This window comes from Chiloscyllium plagiosum, chromosome 4, assembly GCF_004010195.1.
Source record: "Chiloscyllium plagiosum isolate BGI_BamShark_2017 chromosome 4, ASM401019v2, whole genome shotgun sequence".
Classification (NCBI taxonomy): domain Eukaryota; kingdom Metazoa; phylum Chordata; class Chondrichthyes; order Orectolobiformes; family Hemiscylliidae; genus Chiloscyllium; species Chiloscyllium plagiosum.
In genome coordinates this window covers 48598025-48617483 of record NC_057713.1, presented here as the reverse complement: position 1 = coordinate 48617483, position 19459 = coordinate 48598025, and positions in this window count along the sequence as shown.

Below are 19459 nucleotides of genomic sequence, written 5' to 3'. Positions count from 1 at the left end.
CAGATATCCTAACCTAATCTAGGTAAAAACAATGACTGCAGATGCTGGAAACCAGATTCTGGATTAGTGGTGCTGGAAAAGCACAGCAGTTCAGGCAGCATCCAAGGAGCAGTAAAATCGACATTTTGGGCAAAAGCCCTTCATCAGGAATACAAGCGGGTGGGATGAAGGTGATAGGTCAGAGAGGAGGGTGGAGTGGATAGGTGGAAAAGAAGACAGGCAGGTAGGCCAAGTCATGGGGACAGTGCTGAGCTGGAAGTTTGGAACTGGGGTGAGGTGGGGGAAGGTGGAAATGAGGAAACTGTTGAAGTCCACATTGATGCCCTGGGGTTGAAATGTTCTGAGGCGGAAGATGAGGCGTTCTTCCTCCAGACGTTGGGTGGTGAGGGAGCGGCGGTGAAGGAGGCCCAGGACCTCCATGTCCTCGGCAGAGTGGGAGGGGGAGTTGAAATGTTGAGCCACGGGGCGGTGTGGTTGATTGGTGCAGGTGTCCCAGAGATGTTCCCTAAAGCGTTCTGCTAGGAGGCGTCCAGTCTACCCAATATAGAGGAGACCGCATCGGGAGAAACGGGTACAATAAATGATATTAGTGGATGTGCAGGTAAAACTTTGATGGATGTGGAAGGCTCGTTTAAGGCCTTGGATGGAGGTGAGGGAGAAGGTGTCGGCGCAGGTTTTGGATTTCCTGCAGTGGCAGGGGAAGGTGCCAGGATGGGATGGTGGGTTGTAGGGGCGCGTGGACCTGACCAGATAGTCACGGAGGGAATGGTCTTTGCGGAAGGCGGAAAGGGGTGGGGAGGGAAATATATCCCTGGTGGTGGGCATCGTTTAACAGTGGCAGAAATGTCGTCAGATGATTTGGTTTATGCGAAGGTTGGTAGGAAGGTTGGTTGGTAGGAGGTCTGCCTACCTCCTGCAAAGTTGCCAGCCTGTATTCCCAATTCCTCCGCCTCCGCCGTACCTGCTCCCAGGAGGACCAGTTCCACCACAGAACACACCAGATGGCCTCCTTCTTTGGAGACTGTAATTTCCCTTCCCACGTGGTTAAAGATGCCCTCCAACATATCTCGTCCACATCCCGCACGTCCGCCCTCAGACCCCACCCCTCCAACCGTAACAAGGACAGAACGCCCTTGGTGCTCACCTTCCACCCTACCAACCTTTGCATAAACTAAATCATCTGCCGACATTTCCGCCACCTCCAAACGGACCCCACCACCAGGGATATATTTCCCTCCCCACCCCTTTCTGCCTTCCGCAAAGACCATTCCCTCCTTGACTGCCTGGTCAGGTCCACGCGCCCCTACAACCCACTTCCCCATCCTGGCACCTTCCCCTGCCACCGCAGGAATTGCAAAACCTGCGTCCACACCTCCTCCCACACCTCCATCCAAGGCCCTAAAGGAGCCTTCCACATCCATCAAAGTTTTACCTGCACATCCACCAATATCATTTATTGTACCCGTTGCTCCTGATGTGATCTCCCCTACATTGGGGAGACTGGACGCCTCCTAGCAGAGTGCTTTAGGGAACATCTCTGGAACACCCACACCAATCAACCACACCGCCATGTGGCCCAACATTTCAACTCCCCCACCCACTCTGCCGAGGACATGGAGGTCCTTGGCCTCCTTCACCGCCACTCCCTCACCAACCAACGTCTGGAGGAAGAACGCCTCATCTTCTGCCTCAGAACACTTCAACCCCAAGGCATCAATGTGGACTTCAACAGTTTCCTCATTTCCCCATGCTACTTTCTCCCCAACCCCACCCCCCTCTCATTTATCTCTCCACCCTTCAGGCACTCTGCTTGTATTCCTGATGAAGGGCTTTTGCCCGAAACGTCGATTTTACTGCTCCTCGGATGCTGCCTGAACTGCCGTGCCTTTCCAGAACCACTAATCCAGATCCTAACCTAATCTAGTCCCATTTGCCAGCACTTAACCCATATCTCCCTAAACCCTTGCTATTCATACCCATCCAGATTCCTTTTAAATGCTGTAATTGTACCAGCTTCCACCACTTCCTCTGGCAGTTATTCCATGCACGCACCACCCTCTGTGTGAAAAAGTTGCCCCTTAGGTCCCTTTTATATCTTTCCCCTCTCCCCCTAAACCTATGCCCTCTAGTTCTGGATTCGCCCACTCCAGGAGAAAGACTTTGTCTATTTATCCTATCCATGCTCCTCATAATTTTATAAACCTCGATGTGGTCACCCCTCAGCCTCCGACATTCCAGGCGTTGCTGAGAAAGTATTTTCTAACTCCTTGCCTTTGCTGGTCTCATCATTAACTTTCCTCAGTTTTGAAACTGAACCTTACTAGAAATTGGTTCAGTGTCATTGTTGTCCAAATTCATGGAAGGTTTCTCCCCATAAGCCGTAATGTGTTTCCTCACACTACTGTCCCAAAGTTACCTCAATGCCTATGCAACATGCAACTCCAGTTCTTGGTATTCTACTATTTAATATGGGTGGGAGTATTGACCTTTCGAGGGACTTCCCAGGACTCCTGGTGCCAGCATAATATTTAAAATCTTGACTGCAATTCAGAGCTGCCTTACACAATTGAATTTATTTTAACTCGATAAGGCAGACAAGGGGAAATCAGCACCCTATTATGTGGATAGGGACCTGGACGTCCTGGTGGATGATATGAGGCAGAGGAGGGCAATCTTCTTCCCATGGCAATAGCAGAGGAGACTATGTTATCAGATAACACCAGCCTTGTCCAAGATTGCCACCTGGGCCAGTGCAGTCTTCATGGTCCAGAGAAACACCTAGCAGAGTAGAAACAATGGCCAATGGACTTTTTCTACTTCAGCTGGGCAAAAGCCACTGTTCTCTGTATCACATACAGTATCTTCTCTCACTCACTACCACTCCCCAATACACCCACATTACTAACACTGCATGCCCTCTGCACTGACAACTCATGTACCCTGGACGCCTCACCACCTTTCACCCACCTAGACAGCATTAACAGCTGAGCCAGCGATTGTTATCCCTCTCAAACCCTCCTTTTGCTTTATTCCAGGATAACATGGCCTGTAATTGGGCAAAGAGAGTGAGGACAGTTGGTGATGTTCAGCAGCACACCTCTAATGAAGAGAAAACCCTGGTAATGGTGGGCAAAGACTAAGACTGTAGAGACACGAAACAAATCTTGATGCCCTGACAAGCAAGAAAGAAGCATTCTCTCCCATTGCCATCACAGTGACTGTATTCTTAATATGCCCAAACTTGTAGCCCTTGTTAGTGGCATTATGTCTCTTTTACCTCCTGTGGGTACTATTATAAATAACACGGTCACAATGGCCAAGACATCTGTTCCTCCACTGCAGTAGGGATGTGATTATTTCTAATACTTGATAAAGATTATTGGAATCAAGGAAAATTCTTACTGTTCATTTGGTTTCTCTCACATGACAATATAACTTTTTCCAGTTGTACGCTCGACGACTCTAAGGATATGCCAAATACAGCCATATTGATAACTGTTTGCTCTACAACCACCATTTCCTTTAATCACCTGGAGCTTTCTTTCAAAACTTCCTATTAGTTCTGTTGGTACTTTACATGGGGAGAATGAATCAATGTTTTCTTCACTGGATCAATCATGATACAATGCTCAAAGTCTTCAAAGCATCATTCATTTACTGAAACATTCAGGGTACATTAATATTGGATCTTCCTTGCATCTGATCAGAAGCTGCTTGGCCATTGGTATATTACATGCAGCCCTCAGTGTCACCTCTCTCATCTCATAGTGTACCAAGGTAGGTTTGCAACTTTTCACAACTGCTCAGCTCCAATATAGCAGCATCATCTATTTCAGTGATGTATCATCAAAATCATATCTTTGTATGTGCCCATGAGTTGGGTTGTTCCGGCCTGTTGAATTGTTGTTGCTTCATATGCCATTGTCTACTTTCAATATCTTTTGTTGGGTAATCATTTCCTTGAAAAATTCCATCATAGATTTTCTGATATAGTCTAACTGGGATGACACTTCTCTGTGCTCAATATCAGATTTATAGTTGTGGGCTGATTTCTTGACCTCTTCTTGATCTGAATAGTTGCTTGAATTATTTGCTACATTCACATTCTGTGATTTCATGTAATTACTTCTCATTCACATTGTTCTTTTACATCTGAAACTCATTTGCCATCCTCTTTTTCTTCTGGAGTGATTGGGCTTTTCTCAAGCTCTGTACTTTGGGACTGTTACTCCTTTTTGTCTGTGAACTCTTCTGGTAGTCCTTTATTTATGCTCATCTTCCTCTTTGCCTGATGTATACGCCTATGTTGCTATTTCACTGTATCAACCTTAGAATCCCTATGGCGTGGAAGCAGGTCATTCGGCCCATTGAGTCGACACCGAGCCTCCAAAGAGCATCCCATCCAGCCTCACTCTCCCCCATGTTATCCCTGTAAACCTGCATTTCCTATGCCCAATCCACCTATGCTATACATCCCTGGTCGCTATGGGCACTTTAACATGGACAATCCACCTAACATACACATCTTTGGATTGTGGGAGGAAACTGGAGCACCCGGTGGAAACCCCCTAATGCAGACATGGGGAGAACATGCAAACTCCACACAGACAGTCACCCGAGGGTGGAACTGAACTTGGGTTTTTGGTGCTGTGAGGCAGCAGTGCTAACCACTGAGCCACCCATGCCACCTTGTTGTCTTTTTTCTTAATTTAACTGAAAGATAGCCATTTGAGTAGTCAGCATCCTTACATATGTACTTGTGGCTTTTTGTACTATGACAGTATTGTAAGAGTAATGCAGGTAGACAATATAAAATAAAGGACACAATTCTAAAGATGCATGAGCAAATGGACCTGGGTCTATATGTGCATAAGTTACTGAATATGGCAGGATAGGTCACAAGTGTGGTTAATAAAGCATGAGGAATCCTGGACTTTAATAATAGAGTCATTAAGTATGAAAACAAGGAAGTTATATTAAACCTGTTAAAAAAATCATAGATACAGCCTCAGCTGAATCAATTGCTTCAGTTCTGTGTGCCATACATTTGAAAGGATGCAAAAGAATTCGAGAGGGTGGTGAAACGATTCATGAGAATGTACCACAGATTGTTGAAATTTGGACTTTTAAAAAATTAATTTATGGGATGAGGGTGTCACTGGCTAGGCCAGTATCTATTGCTCATTCCTAATTGGTCAGAATGCAGTTGAGTCAGTCATATTGGGTCTGGTGTCACATGAAGGCTGGACAAGGATGGCAGTTTCCTCTCCCTAAAGGATATTAGTGAACCAAATGGATTTTTACACAATCAACGATGGTTTCATGGTCAACATTAGATTTTTATCAAATTCCACCATCTGCCATGGTGAGTTTCAATCCCCAGGTCCCCAGAACATTACCTGGGCTTTGGCATTAATAGCCCAGCGATAATGCCACTAAGCTATTGTCTCCACTATGTTTCCAAAGGAGTTTGAGAGAAAATTTAATAGAGCCATTCAAAATCATTGTAGGAGCTCGACAGAGTAGTTAGTGAGAAATTCATCTTATTGTTGGAAATATCAGGAATAAAAGGGTATGTATTTAAGTTGATTAGCCAGGAGTAATGACGACATGAAATAAAATATTTCTCACTCATGAGTGGGATGAGGAATGCACTGTCTGGGAACGTGGTGGAGGCAAGTTCAATTCAAGCACTCAAGAGAGAATTAGATTATCTGATAAGGAAGAACATGCAAGGCTACAGGGTGAATAGAACCAAATGGCAGTAAATGAAATGCTTCTTTAGAAACTAGCACAGTCATGATGGGCTGAATGGTATTCTCCTCTTGTGACTGCTCTATGACTTTATGATTAAGTAGAATGAACTGGCAGAAGGTTGGCTTTTGCAATGACAGAGACCTCAGGAGGAGACCAAGGTGGATCATCCATTTAACAACGTTGGTTCAAAATATTTGCTAAATACTTACAGCTTTGCCTTTTGCTCCAATCTCTTAGAATCATTGCTGAGGATGGGGCTGCACATGCAGTCTTAGTTATCAGCAAATTGCTGCTATGTGGTTTGGAAAATCCATCTCACTGTGGCATTAGGGGAGGCCTGTACACAATCAACTGATCATTGTTTTGAGCACAATTGGTAGAAAGCCTGGAAAGATTGGGAAAGAACTGATGGGAAGGAGGGGAAACCAAACAAGCCTGAGAAGCATGGAGTTGATTTTAAACTTTGTTTTAATCTTATTGGTAACCTAATGGAGTGGAACAAAAATTGGACATATTCTCTAAACGGTGCCAGTTTAGTTGAAAATTAACTCCCATAGTATTATAAAATATTCAGATTAAAACATAAAATGCTGCAGATTGTGTCAATGATTTGTTCCAAGTTCTACTTTGTCTGAGTAAACTGATGTTAGCACCCAGAGAAAAGTTTTTAAGAATAGCCTTTGCATTGACAGGTGATGGATGGGAAAGTGGTTATAGTTACTGGTTCATTGCACATTTCTTAATCTCAAGCTGAGCTGCCAACACACACATCAGAGCTGTCAAACACCAATATCTAAACAGAAATACCATAAATAAATAATTCATGCACACAGATATGTTATGCTTATTGTGTTGCTTATTGTAGCTTCATATCAAACAAGCAAAAAACTTACATTGTTGCAATATCCATCCAACTTCTTTGTGATCCAATTGTAAATAAAATATGAACTTCTCAAACTATGTAAAATGATGACATTTGATCTGTTTCACAGTTCTATTGGAATCATCTATACTAATGCCAATTATTATATAATTGCTAGTGATTGCTCGCACAATCATTTTTACTTACTATCGTTAAGATCTTGCATACAACTATTCATCCTTTCTGTGTAATTTTAAAACTTTCTTAAAGTCAAATGAAATAGTAATAATACTTAAAGTGTTCTAAATACTCAACAAATCTAGCATTATTTGTACAGAGAAAGCCAGAGTCAATGTTTCATGTAGAATATGACTCTTTCTTTTAGAACTGAGATTTTCACTTTTTTCTAAGAAGTTATCTTTCCCCCCTATTCTAAATCTATACTATATCAATGATTGCACAGATGATAATCAAACTGGGGTTCAGTTGGCCAGACAGCTCATTTGCAATGCAGAGTAATACCAACAATGCAGATTCAATTCCTACACCAGGTAAGGTTACCATGTAGCTCCCACCTTCTCAACCTTACCCATCACTTCAGGTGTTCTGACCCTTAGGTTAAACACCAGCAGTCATCTCTTTCTAATGAGAGAGCAGGTCGACAGTGACTTTACCTACACTACTACTTTATATGGAATGGGAGTAAACATAATTGGTCTATAATTATCTCTATCTATTTTATTAGTGCTTTTGAACAACAGAAAATATTTAGTCAATTATCCCCCCAAGCCGCCGATATCCAAAACATCAGAATAATTATCAGGGCCTTCTCCCTGCCATCTCTCAACACTCAAGACAAATTGCCTGGCAATTGTAGAAAATCTTTGTTTGACCATCTTCTGTATCACAAACAATTCCAGCATTTTCAGTACAAGAATTCTCCTCTCCCCCTGACTATATAATCATTTCATTACACCTCAAGTAAAAAGGGAATGCTTACAATTAGTCCAACAGTCACCTCCTACTGCTACATCATATTTTTTCACACTAGCACTTCCCTGTTCTTTCACATTCAAAATAACACCGTTTCAGAATAATGCTTTATAAACAGCTTATTCTTGGAACAAACAAGTGCATGCGTATCTATTGTTTCACATCAAAGTGCTTGCATTTTGCCCACACTTCTGCAAGGGTGCATACACATCCATTTGGCTGCCATCCCAGCCAGATAGAAGAGTATAAGTAACGTTTCAACAGGAAGCAAATTAAAATAATTAAGAATAGAAGAGACTTGCATATCTTTATTTCTGGCTAACGCTTGTATCTGTCTAAGTACAGATTTTTTTAAAAAATGTTTTTCTCTGAAACCTTGAAATCTAGCGTTTTTAATCATAGAACATGAATTTGGAATCTAACATGATGTTGAAAGAAGAAAGCAGATACTTAAGTGATTTTTGTTTTTCATTTTGCCCTTCTGCGAGAAACGTTCACACCTGAACGTATGTTTAAGTGATACTGAAACATGTGAGCATAAGAATTAGGATCAGTAGTAGCCCATTCAGCTTTCTGCCTGATGATGGATGACCTGTTTGTGCTTTGAATGTTACATTCCCATCCAAATCAATTACCTCTGATTCCCTTATATAACAAGAATCTATCTACCTGCACCTCAAACATATTTAATGACCCAACTCCACAGCCTTGTGAGGCAGAATGTTCAAAAGTTATAGAACCTTCAGCAAAATTTCTCATAAAAAGGCAACCCATCATTTTTTAAATGGTGTCCTATAGTTCTGTGTTCATCTACAAGAAGAAATATCCTTCCTACCTTGTCAGGACCAACAAGACCTTGAGATATTTGTATCATCGATTATCACAGGTGAGGTGCCGGAAGACTGGAGGTTGGCTAACGTGGTGCCACTGTTGAAGAAGGGTGGTAAGGACAAGCCAGGGAACTATAGACCAGTGAACCTGACATTGGTGGTGGGCAAGTTGTTGGAGGGAGTCCTGAGGGACAGGATTTACTGATTAGGGATGATTAGGGCTGATTAGGGATAGTGAGCGTGGTTTTGTGCGTAGGAAATCATGTCTCACAAACTTGATTGAGTTTTTTGAAGAAGTAACAAAGAGTATTGATGAGGGCAGAGCAGTGGACGTGATCTATATGGGCTTCAGTAAGGCATTCGACAAGATTCCTCATGGGAGATTGGTTAGCAAGGTTAGATATCATAAAATACATGGAGAACTAGCCATTTGGATACAGAACTGTTTCAAAGGTAGAGGCCAGAGGTGGTGGTGGAGGCTGTTTTTCAGACTGAAGGCCTGTGACCAGTGGAGTGCCACAAAGATCGGTGCTGGGTCCACTATTTGTCGTCATTTATATGAATGACGTGGATGTGAACATAAGAGGTATAGTTGGTAAGTTTGCAGATGACACCAAAATTGGAGGCATAGTGGACAGCGAAGAAGGCTACCTCAGATTACAACATGATCTTAACCAGATGGGCCAATGGGCTGAGCAGTGGCAGAGGGAGTTTAATTTAGATAAATGTGAGATTCTGCATTTTCGAAAAGCAAATCTTAGCAGGACTTATAAAGTTAATGGTAAGGCCCTGGGGAGTGTTGCTGAACAAAGAGACCTTGGAGTGCAGGTTCATAGCTCCTTGAAAGTGGAGTCACAGTTAGATAGGATAGTGAAGGAGGCGTTTCATATGCTTTCTTTTATTGGTCAGAGTATAGAGTACAGGGGTTGGGAGGTCATGTTGCAGCTGTACAGGACATTGGTTAGGCCACTTTTGGAATATTGCATGCAATTCTGGTCTCCTTCCTATCAGAAGGATGTTGTGAAACTTGAAAGGTTTCAGGTAAAAATTTACAAGGATGTTGCCAGAGTTGAATGGTTTGAGCTATAGGGAGAGACTGAGTAGGCTTGGACTGTTTTCCCTGGAGCGTCAGAGACTGAGAGGTGACCTTACAGAGGTTTATAAAATCATGAGTGTCATGGATAGGATAAATAGACAAATCATTTCCCTGGGGTGGGAGATTCCAGAACTAGAGGGCATACATTTAGGGTGAGAGGGGAAAGATATAAAAGGGACCTAAGGGGCAACTTTTTCACACGGAGGGTGGTGTGCGCATGGAATGAGCTGCCAGAGGAAGTGGGGGAAGTTGGTATAATTACAACATTTAAAATGCATCTAGATGGGTATATGAATAGGAAGGATTTGAAGGGATATGGGCCAAGAGTCGAGAGTGGGGTGCTCGAAAATCACAGCAGGTCAGGCAGCATCCAAGGAGCAGTAGAATCGATGTTTTGGGCAAAAGCCCTTCATCAGGAAGGAGGCTTGTGAGCCGAGGGGTGGAGAGATAAATGAGAGGGTGGTGGGGATGGAGTAGATGAGAATGCAATAGGTTGACGAAGGTGGGGGTAATGGTGATAGGTCAGAGAGGAGGGTGGAGTGGATAGGTGGGAAGATAGATGGACAGGTAGGACAGGTCATGAGGATGGTGCTGAGTTGAAAGATTGGAACTGGCATAAAATGGGGGGACCTTGCGAAATCTACATTGATGCCATGTGGTTGGAGGGTCCCAAGGTGGAAGATGAGGCGTTCTTCCTCCAGGAGCTGGGTGGTTAGGATGTGGTTCTGGAGGAGGCCCAGGACCTGCATGTCCTTGGAAGAGTGGGAGGGGCAGTTGAAGTGTTTGGCCACGGGGTAGTGGGATTGGTTGGTACAGGTGTCCTGGTAACGTTCTCTGAAGCGCTCTGCAAGTAAGCATTCTGTCTCCCCAATGTAGAGGAGACCACATCGGGATATGGGCCAAATGCTGGCAAATGGGTCTAAATTAGGTTCGGATATCTGGTCGGCATGGATGAGTTGAACCGAAAGAGACATCTGCTTCCGTACATCTCAATGATTCTATGACTCTATTTCACCCCTCACTCTTCTCAACTACAATGGAAACAACACCAGTCTGTCCAACCTTCATCATACAACAGCCAGCTCATTTCAGGTATCCTTTAATAAAAATACTTTATAAACAGGATATTATCAGAACAAGCGTGAGCATGCATATTATTGTTTCTCATAAAAGCGTTTCAGTTTTGCCCACATCTTCAAAACTTTTTGCAAAGGTGTTTACACTCCCATTTGTCTGGCATCCCAGCCTGATGAGTCCAAGTTTAAATATTACAGGCAATTATATTATATTTGTCAAGCCTCATTTATTTAAGTAGCCCAAATCCCTGCCAAAGTGTGAGTCTGAATTCACACTACATGCCATCAGTTGGCAAGGTCAGAAATTCCCCCATCAAATACTGAAACATGTGGAGATTCAGAAATAATGGATCTGCTTTTCTAAGTCTCTCTGGTGAAAATATTCACAAAAACACATTTAAGCATTAATTTGATGTCAATCTAAAGACAGATGAAATCATAAGAAGCAGCCATCATGGATTTAGAAGGATTGGGTCATGCCTTACAAATCCACTGCAATTGTTTGAGGAAATAAATATGCTCAATGGATATGTCTGGGTTTTCGCATGAAAGGCTAGCTGGCATTTTAGATACAAAATACTGAAGATCGCAATCAGTAATAAAGCTTTGTTTGATTCCAGCAGCTTACTGAAGTTGATGCGGCATCCTGTGTTACTTTGTTTACAATTAAATAAATTATAGTGCAGAGAATACTGTACTAGAACATTTTCAGATGACCTTAAGCTGCTTTACCATGTGACATACATAAGGCTGACTGATAATTATTCACATGATTAAGGATCAACTAAGCAAAACATTAATGAATTACAATGAATTTCACCAATAAATGTCAAGCAATGCATAACTAGAGTAGCAATAAATGACTGCCATAAGACATATGCTGTTTAGCACAGGTTGATATAGATTTCATGATGATTTACCTTCCTCTTACTTAACATATATAGTTAATATAAATCCATTTTTAAGTAAAGGATCAATACCTTACAATAGAATTCAAGTTACTTGCTTATAAACAAACTATATTGCCCTAATTCTGAACTGGTAACCATTAATTTAGAATATCTTATACAGCATTTTTTTTTGTAGACTATTCCTGTCTTTGGTAGAGATTAGACATGAGGAAAGTTGATTTAAAAAACTAGAAAAGTCAACTTGTTGCCAATTGGGAAAAGAATATAAAGAAGAGAGATGATCACCGCCTTGAAAGGAGAAAAGGGTAATATGAACAGAGATAGGGTATTCAGCTTGAACTGTAAACATGAAGCTAAATGATAGAGCTACACAGATTAACCTCATTTTACTATTCATATCAAAGACTGGAAAATCTAGCCTATCAACATTGCTTCAAGAAACTAACAAGTTCAGACCATTTCTTTATTACATATTTTTGCAGTTAAAGGACGAGATGTCTAGACAACATAAATGCATGGAATAACAAAAGAAGCAGCAGCAAGGGTTGAATAATAAATGTTGTGAAGTGTTAAGGTACACTCATATTTTAATGAAGTCCTTTTTTGGGTTTGGAAATTTTCTGCAGAAGACATTTTAATTTTGACATAATCCATAGTAAGGGCATGTTCAGAAATATTTCTCAATCCTGGTGCGAAGAAGGCAGAACCAGAGCACTGCACGGTCTACATTCATTTGGTGTCAGCGATGAATACACTGCCTGGATTGGGAAGATCGAAGAGTCAAAGTGTCACCAGCTCTTCAAGGATTTGAGATAAAAGTTAAAGAAGTGCTCAGTGACTAGATGATGGAAGAACATATTATGTTTTTCTATGCAATATTTGGCCCTGGATTCAAAAAACATGTTGAATGAGTATGTGGAGAGTGAAGACAAGTGATGAAACAGCACGTTTTGCAAATCATTGGTTGACAGTTGGTTACGTGGAGATGATGCTGTATCAGGTAAGTATTAGACTGGTTGCTCAATTTAGCATTTTGGTAAATCATCTTCAAAGAACAGTACAGCAGCATGCCTGGCAAAAGGGGGTGAGTGTACTGTATAATACATGAGGACATGAGAACAGATGTGAAAGATGTGGCACACATAAAGAAGCTGCCAGTACCAATTACATGATAGAGGGCTCAGACACATATATCACAAAAGGGTGCCTTTCAGCATGTTATTTATATATTTTGATTTGAAATTGCAGGACAGAATTTCAATGGTTTCAAATGATGAGCTGCAATTCAAATATGTAACAAACAGTGAGGGAGATAACAACAGACTTCAGTCCAATTAAATGAACAGACACATGACAGTTGAAATGTAACACAGAGAAATGTGAAGTTATACATTTTAGTAGGAAAATGAGACAATACAGTTAAAGAACCAACACCATTCATCAACACTACTGCAGGGGCTTCTTAAGTCATGTTCTAGGCCCAATCATTTGTGCCTACCTCATCAATGACCTCCATTCCAAAACACAGTCAGAAGTAGGAATGGCTATTAAGCATCACACAGTGTTCAGTTCTATTGTAAACTCCTTAGAACCTGAAACAGTCTATACTCACATGCAGGAAGGCCAGGCCAACATTAAGCCTTGGGTAGATAATGACAAATAATATTTACATCATACCAGTGCCAGGTTATGACAATCTCCAACAAGAAAGAAGTTAACCACATCCTTGTGACAGTCTTAAGTGGAGGAAACTGGATTTTGGTTTTAGTTTTAGTTTGTGACAGTCAACAAGATTACCATCATTAACAACTTAGAAGTAACCAATGACCGGAAACGTAACTGGCCCAAACACTAATGGAGTAGGTTAAAGGCAGAGTATCCTCTTAAGTCACCTCTTGACTTAACAAAATCTTTCCAGGGCAAAGCATAAGTCAGGAATGCAAGGGAAAGCTCTCTATTTGCGTGGATGAGTGAGACTCCAACAACTCAGAATGCTCAACAGCATTGAGAACAAAGCAGCCTCCTTGATTGGCACCCCAGCCATCACCTTAAATACTTACTTCTGAAGAAGCTCTAGACTGGAAACGTTAACTCTGATATCTCTTCTGAGATACTGGGAGCCCTTCTGAGTTTCTCCAGCAATTTCTGCTTTTATTTCAGATTTCCAATGTGTGCAGTTTTTGTTATATATTAAATACTGAGTTAACTCACTTGCAGCACAATGTGGCTGCAAGACACATCATGAAAACTCATCAAAATTTCCTCGACAGTAGTTCCACCTCCACCACCTAGAAGAATATGGGAGCAGGTATGTGGGGTCAGCACAACCTCCAAGTCAATGTGTTTCTCCTTTTCTCTCCTGTCTGTCTTCTTACTTTCTCCATGAGAACAAGTCTGTACCCAAGACCCTTAAAACAAAGTGCAAAGTCAGCTCCTTATTAGTACTTATCATGGGTTCCCTAAAATCATGGATTTAACATCTTTGTAGAATGTATCCTTCTCTGACAACTCTATAGCTTTCTACTTTGGGAGCATTGTTCTCACTTATTTTTAAGCAAATCAAGGCTTTTCTCTTGCGCTGCCTCCTTAAAGGCAGTTAACAACAGCATCTCAGTTATCAATAACTTCTTCTTTCTCAATTAACCTACTTCTGGCCCCTGTATCCCTCTCTGACAGTTATAAAACTCAAGTCAGCAAACACCTTTGCGGTCGTCTTCCTAAGTGGCTTGCTAGTCATTTAGCTTAGTTCATATGACTCCTGTCAATGCCTTTTCCAACATGGTGTTCAATATTTCTTTCTGACATTTAAATATGAAAAGCTGAAAAAACTAAAATCCAGTTTCCTCCACTTCAGAACCCACGTTCTCAAATAATGCTGAACTTCTATCATTTGAAATATTAACTCTGCTTTCTTTCCATAGATGTGGCGAGTTCTGCTGAGTTTCTCTAATAGTTTCTGTTTTATTCAGATTTTCAACATCTTCATTTTTTTTATCATACCTTAAATACTGACGAATGTTGTATTCATTTCTGCCTGATGCATTTAACTAGCTTCCTCTTAAATATTATTCGCCTCAGCTACTCTGTGGTGCAAATTCCATATTCTCAACATATATTATACAACAAACCATAGTTGTGGAATAGATTGAAATGGTTAGAGTCCAATATACAGAATAATAATCAAAGAGATTAAATCAAAGGTCATTCCAACTGCCCTGCATATGTGATAGTGACTGGGATTATTGAGTTTTGCTCAACTCTCAGCTCGAAGAAGGCCCTTTGAACTCGGTCTTTGAAGATTATAGAAACACTGAAAATACATTAATTGACAATGAATCAACCAACAGCATTATTGGTCTGTAGAATTCAAGCAAGGAGGATGCAAAACTGGTTCATTTCTAATGGAGCCAATCATTTGGAAAAGACTTGATGTTGTAGTGCTTGATATGGTACATAGCTTCATGATAATCAAAGATATTAAATTACAGGGTGCCCCGTCAACCCCCCTCCCCTCCATCCACTCCTACACATCCGTATCCATGGATCCGGTTACCGCAGTTTCAGTTACCTGTGGTTTACTGCAGCTTGAACGTATTATAGGGAACCTTCCAGAACCAGGGACCAGGGAGCTGCCGGGAAGGTAAATTTCCCATTTAAATGAATGGGTTCACTCCTATCTGCAGTTTCAGGCTTCCGTGGTAGGTCTTGGAACATATCCCCCACAGGTATGGGGAGACTACTAGATATCTTATGCATACTCAAATATGAAAACATTTCACTTATGTGCATCTCCTCAATTATTAAACTCCACAGTTTTGCCCTTCTTTAGTTTCATTCTTTTCAAGCACATTACATCCACAGCATCTTCAATGATTTCTCTCTGTCACCCTCCTCCACGATCATCAGCATCCGCTAAGGATCTATCATTAGTCAGTGGTGGGGAATGAGTGGGATTTTAGTCATAAACAGCTGAATGTCATTCCTACACTGGGCCAGGAAAAAGGGCTATGCCTGGTTTATATCAGGGCAAGCAGGAGTTACAAGTCTGAATATAAATACCCATACTTGTGTCAAGCTGGGAGAGTCCAGACCCAGAAGAAACTGGAGGTTGACGCCATTATCAATAGAAAGATGGGAGTCAGCGGCCAAGCTGGAGGGTTACTAAGCAACCAACCAAGATTTGGTGAGAAAATAGAAGGAGGATGAGGTCAGATTAGGAAGATATATACAAAGTGGGCAAAATAAGATCAATGGACGGGATAGGCTATACTTTGCAGGGTGCTATTTTGAGCCATAAAGCAGATCTATAGTGCCAACAGTGCCTTTGGCAAATCCAGGATTGATCTCAACAAGTAAAATGGGTATTGGGCTCAAGAAGGCAGGGGGAGGTTTAAAAGGAGGATGGCTCGGTTGGGGTCACTGTATCCAACATGCCTAGGGGTTTCACAAAGGATAACCTCCCCCCTCCCCACCCCCCACTTACGCGACACCAACAAAGGGGAATACCACATGAAGTAATCATCCCTCCACCGTGAGCAAGACACTTTTTTTATTCATGGGACATGGGCATCAATGGACAGGCCAGCAGCTGTTATCCATCTCCAGTTGCCATTGAGGAAGTGGTGGTGAGCTGTCTTCTTGAACCTCAGCAGTCCATTAACTGTAGCTAGATCCATCATGTTGTAAATGAGTCATAGAGTCATAGAGATGTACAACATGAAAACAGACCCTTTGGTCCAACTCATCCACACTGACCAGATATCCTAAATGAATCTAGTCCCATTTGCCAGCACTTGGTCCATACTCCTCTAAACCCTTCCTATTCATATAACCATCCAGATGCCTTTTAGAGTCATAAAGTCATACAGATGTACAGCATAAAAACAGACATTTTAGGCTAACTCATCCATGCTGACTGGATATCAAACATAGTCTAGTCCCATTTGCCAGCACTTGGCCCATATCCCCTTTAACCCTTCCTATTCATATACCCATCCAAGGTCTCATTCGTAAGGGAGGGAATTCCAGGATTTCAACCCAATGACACTGAAGGAATTGGAAAATGTTTCCAAGCCAGGATAGTGTGTGCCTAGGAGGGGAACTTGCAGGTGATGGTGTTCCCATGTATCTACTGCCCTAATCCTTCTAGATGATTGTGATCATGCTTTTGGAAGGTGCTGTCTAAAGATCTTTGGTAAATTTCTATAGTGCATCTTGATGGCACACATGGCTGCTACTGAGCATTATTGTTGGAGGGAGTAAATGTTTGTGGATGTTTTGTTCTGAATAGTGTCAAGCTTCTTGAGTGTAATTGGAGCTGCACTCATCTAGGCAAGTGAGACTTATTCCTTTAAAACCCTAACTTGTGCCTTGCAGATCATGGACAGGATTGGAACATTAGAAGGTGATTTACTCACTAAAGGATTCATAGCCTCTGAGCTGCTTTTGCAACCTTCATACTGATGTGGCTAGTCCCATTTAGTTTCTAGTCAATGGGAACCCGAGGATGTTGATAGAGGTAGATTCAGTGATGGTAGTGTCATTAATTGTCAAGGAGGAAATTTTTGTTGTTGGAAATGATCATTGGCACTGGGTAGTGCAAACATAACTCATCACTTGTCAGCACAAACCTCAATATTGTCTTGCTGCATTTAGACATAGATGCTTCACTATTTCAGTAGTCAGGAAAGGTTCTGAACATGGTGCAGTTATCGATGAAAATCTCCATTTGTAATGTTATGGAGTGAAGATCATTGTTGAAGCACCTGAAGATGGTTTGACCCAGGATGAGATGTCCTGAAGCATAGATAACTGAGCACCAACATCAACAACCAGCTTCTTATGTGCTAGGTATGAGGTGTCCTCCAATTTGTAATGACTTCAGTTTTACAAGGGCTCCTTGATGTCACATTCAGTCAAATGCTACCTTGATGCCAAAGGTAACCACTCTCAGCTCACCTCTGGTATTCAGTTCTTTTGTCCATGTTTAAACCAAAGCTGTAATGAGGTCAGACGATGAGTGGCCCTGGCAAAACCCAATCTGGGTATCAGTGAGCAGGTTATTGCTGAGCAAGTGCTGCTTGATTGCCCTTTGTTGACATCTTCCATCACTTTACTGAGGATTGATAGAGTAGATTTTTTTTTAACCAGGATCATTTTCCAGTGATGTAATCCACATAGTCCAATTAAGCCTTTCGAGATAAAAATGACACCATGAGTTATTCAGTACTTTATTAAGAGGATACTCACACAATTCAATATTTTTAAAATTGTATGAATTTGCATCATTTGCATTGATGTGAAATGCTTGAGTTTATCGAACTTGTATTAAATAAATATGATCTGATTATCATTCAACTACAGTAAACATATTGTAAACAGTTTTTTGTAAACCAATTAGAGCATATTCAAAGTACTAATTAGCATACATTATTCTTTACTCAAAATTACTCCTGCTGTTTTGAGCTGAAAATGAACAATAATATCTGTAACTCCAGAACTATCAATAGATCCTTATTGATCCATATCTGTGACAATAATTTTGACTGAAAGCTGGATGGTGGAACATTGACAGGTATATTACAATTAGCATAATTATTCTGTTAGAAAGTAAGCACCCCAGCAGATTAATGTGTGACATTTGCATAATTCCTCGCTGACATTTCTGAGACATTGAGGGAAAAATCATTTCATACTTTACTAAAGGTTACCTTACAGTTGCAAACAAATGACTGGCAGCAGGTAAGAAAGAAAACGAGTTAATAAGACAGAGTTATGAATCACTTATAACAAAATGCAACATCCATCATATCCTGAGCACAAGATATCATTCAGTATTTATTCTCCCCTAAAAAGTGTAGACTGATGAAAATAAAAGGAATACTATCCAAATGCATTCATGTTCTACGTGGTTTATTGACAGATATAATTTCAATCCTGAGCTACCTTTACAAAAACATTGCTGAGTGGTCAAAATGTCATCTTTTTCTTTTTGCACTGAGGTATAAGAATGCTTCTGGCATTTCTATTATAATTTCTTTCAAGAAATTTTAATCGGTATTTCTACCATCTTACCCACAGCAAAATGCCATAATCAGCAATCGCATGACTTTTCACAGCAGAGAGCGGCGCGAGCTGGGCGGAAGTGAGGTTGGAGCGCAGAGCTGGTCGGGAAGGTAAGTGATTGATATTTGAGTGGGTGTGTTCTAGACCCCAGGCCCTACATAGTAGGGCCTCCCTCCCATCCTCCTCCTCTAACCTAATTTTAAAGTCCACAGGTAAGCTACTCAGTGTTCTTGTTTGGAGACGAGGTGTAGAGTAATGGCAGCGCAGGCAGTGGAATGTTCCTCCTGCAGGATGTTTGAGGTAGGGGTGACCACCGATACTCCTGCCGATTTCATCTGCAGGAAATGCAGTCAGATCCTGCTCCTCACAGAACGAGTTAGGGAACTGGAACTGGAACTGAGGATTATTCAAGAGGCTGAGAGGGTGATAGATAGAAGCTACAGGGACATAGCTATGCCAGAGAACAGAGGTAGCTGGGTAACAGTTAGAGGTGGGAAGGGGAGGAAGCAGGCAGTGCAGGGATCCCCTGTGGTCGTTCCCCTAAACAATGAGTATAGCGCTTTGGATACTGTTGGGGGGGACGGCCTAGCAGGGGTAAGCTGCAGTGACCGGGTCTGTGGCGCGAGGTCTGGCTCTGAGACTCAGAAGGGAAAGGGGGAGAGGAGGAGAGCGCTAGTAATAGGAGACTCTCTAGTTAGAGGGACAGACAGGCGGTTCTGTGGACATGGGCGAGACTCTCAGATGGTTTGTTGCCTCCCGGGTGCCAGAGTCTGAAACGTCTCGGACCGTATCTTCAGAATCCTTAAGGGGGAGGGTGCGCAGCCAGAAGTCATGGTGTACGTTGGCACCAACGACATAGGTAGGAAGAG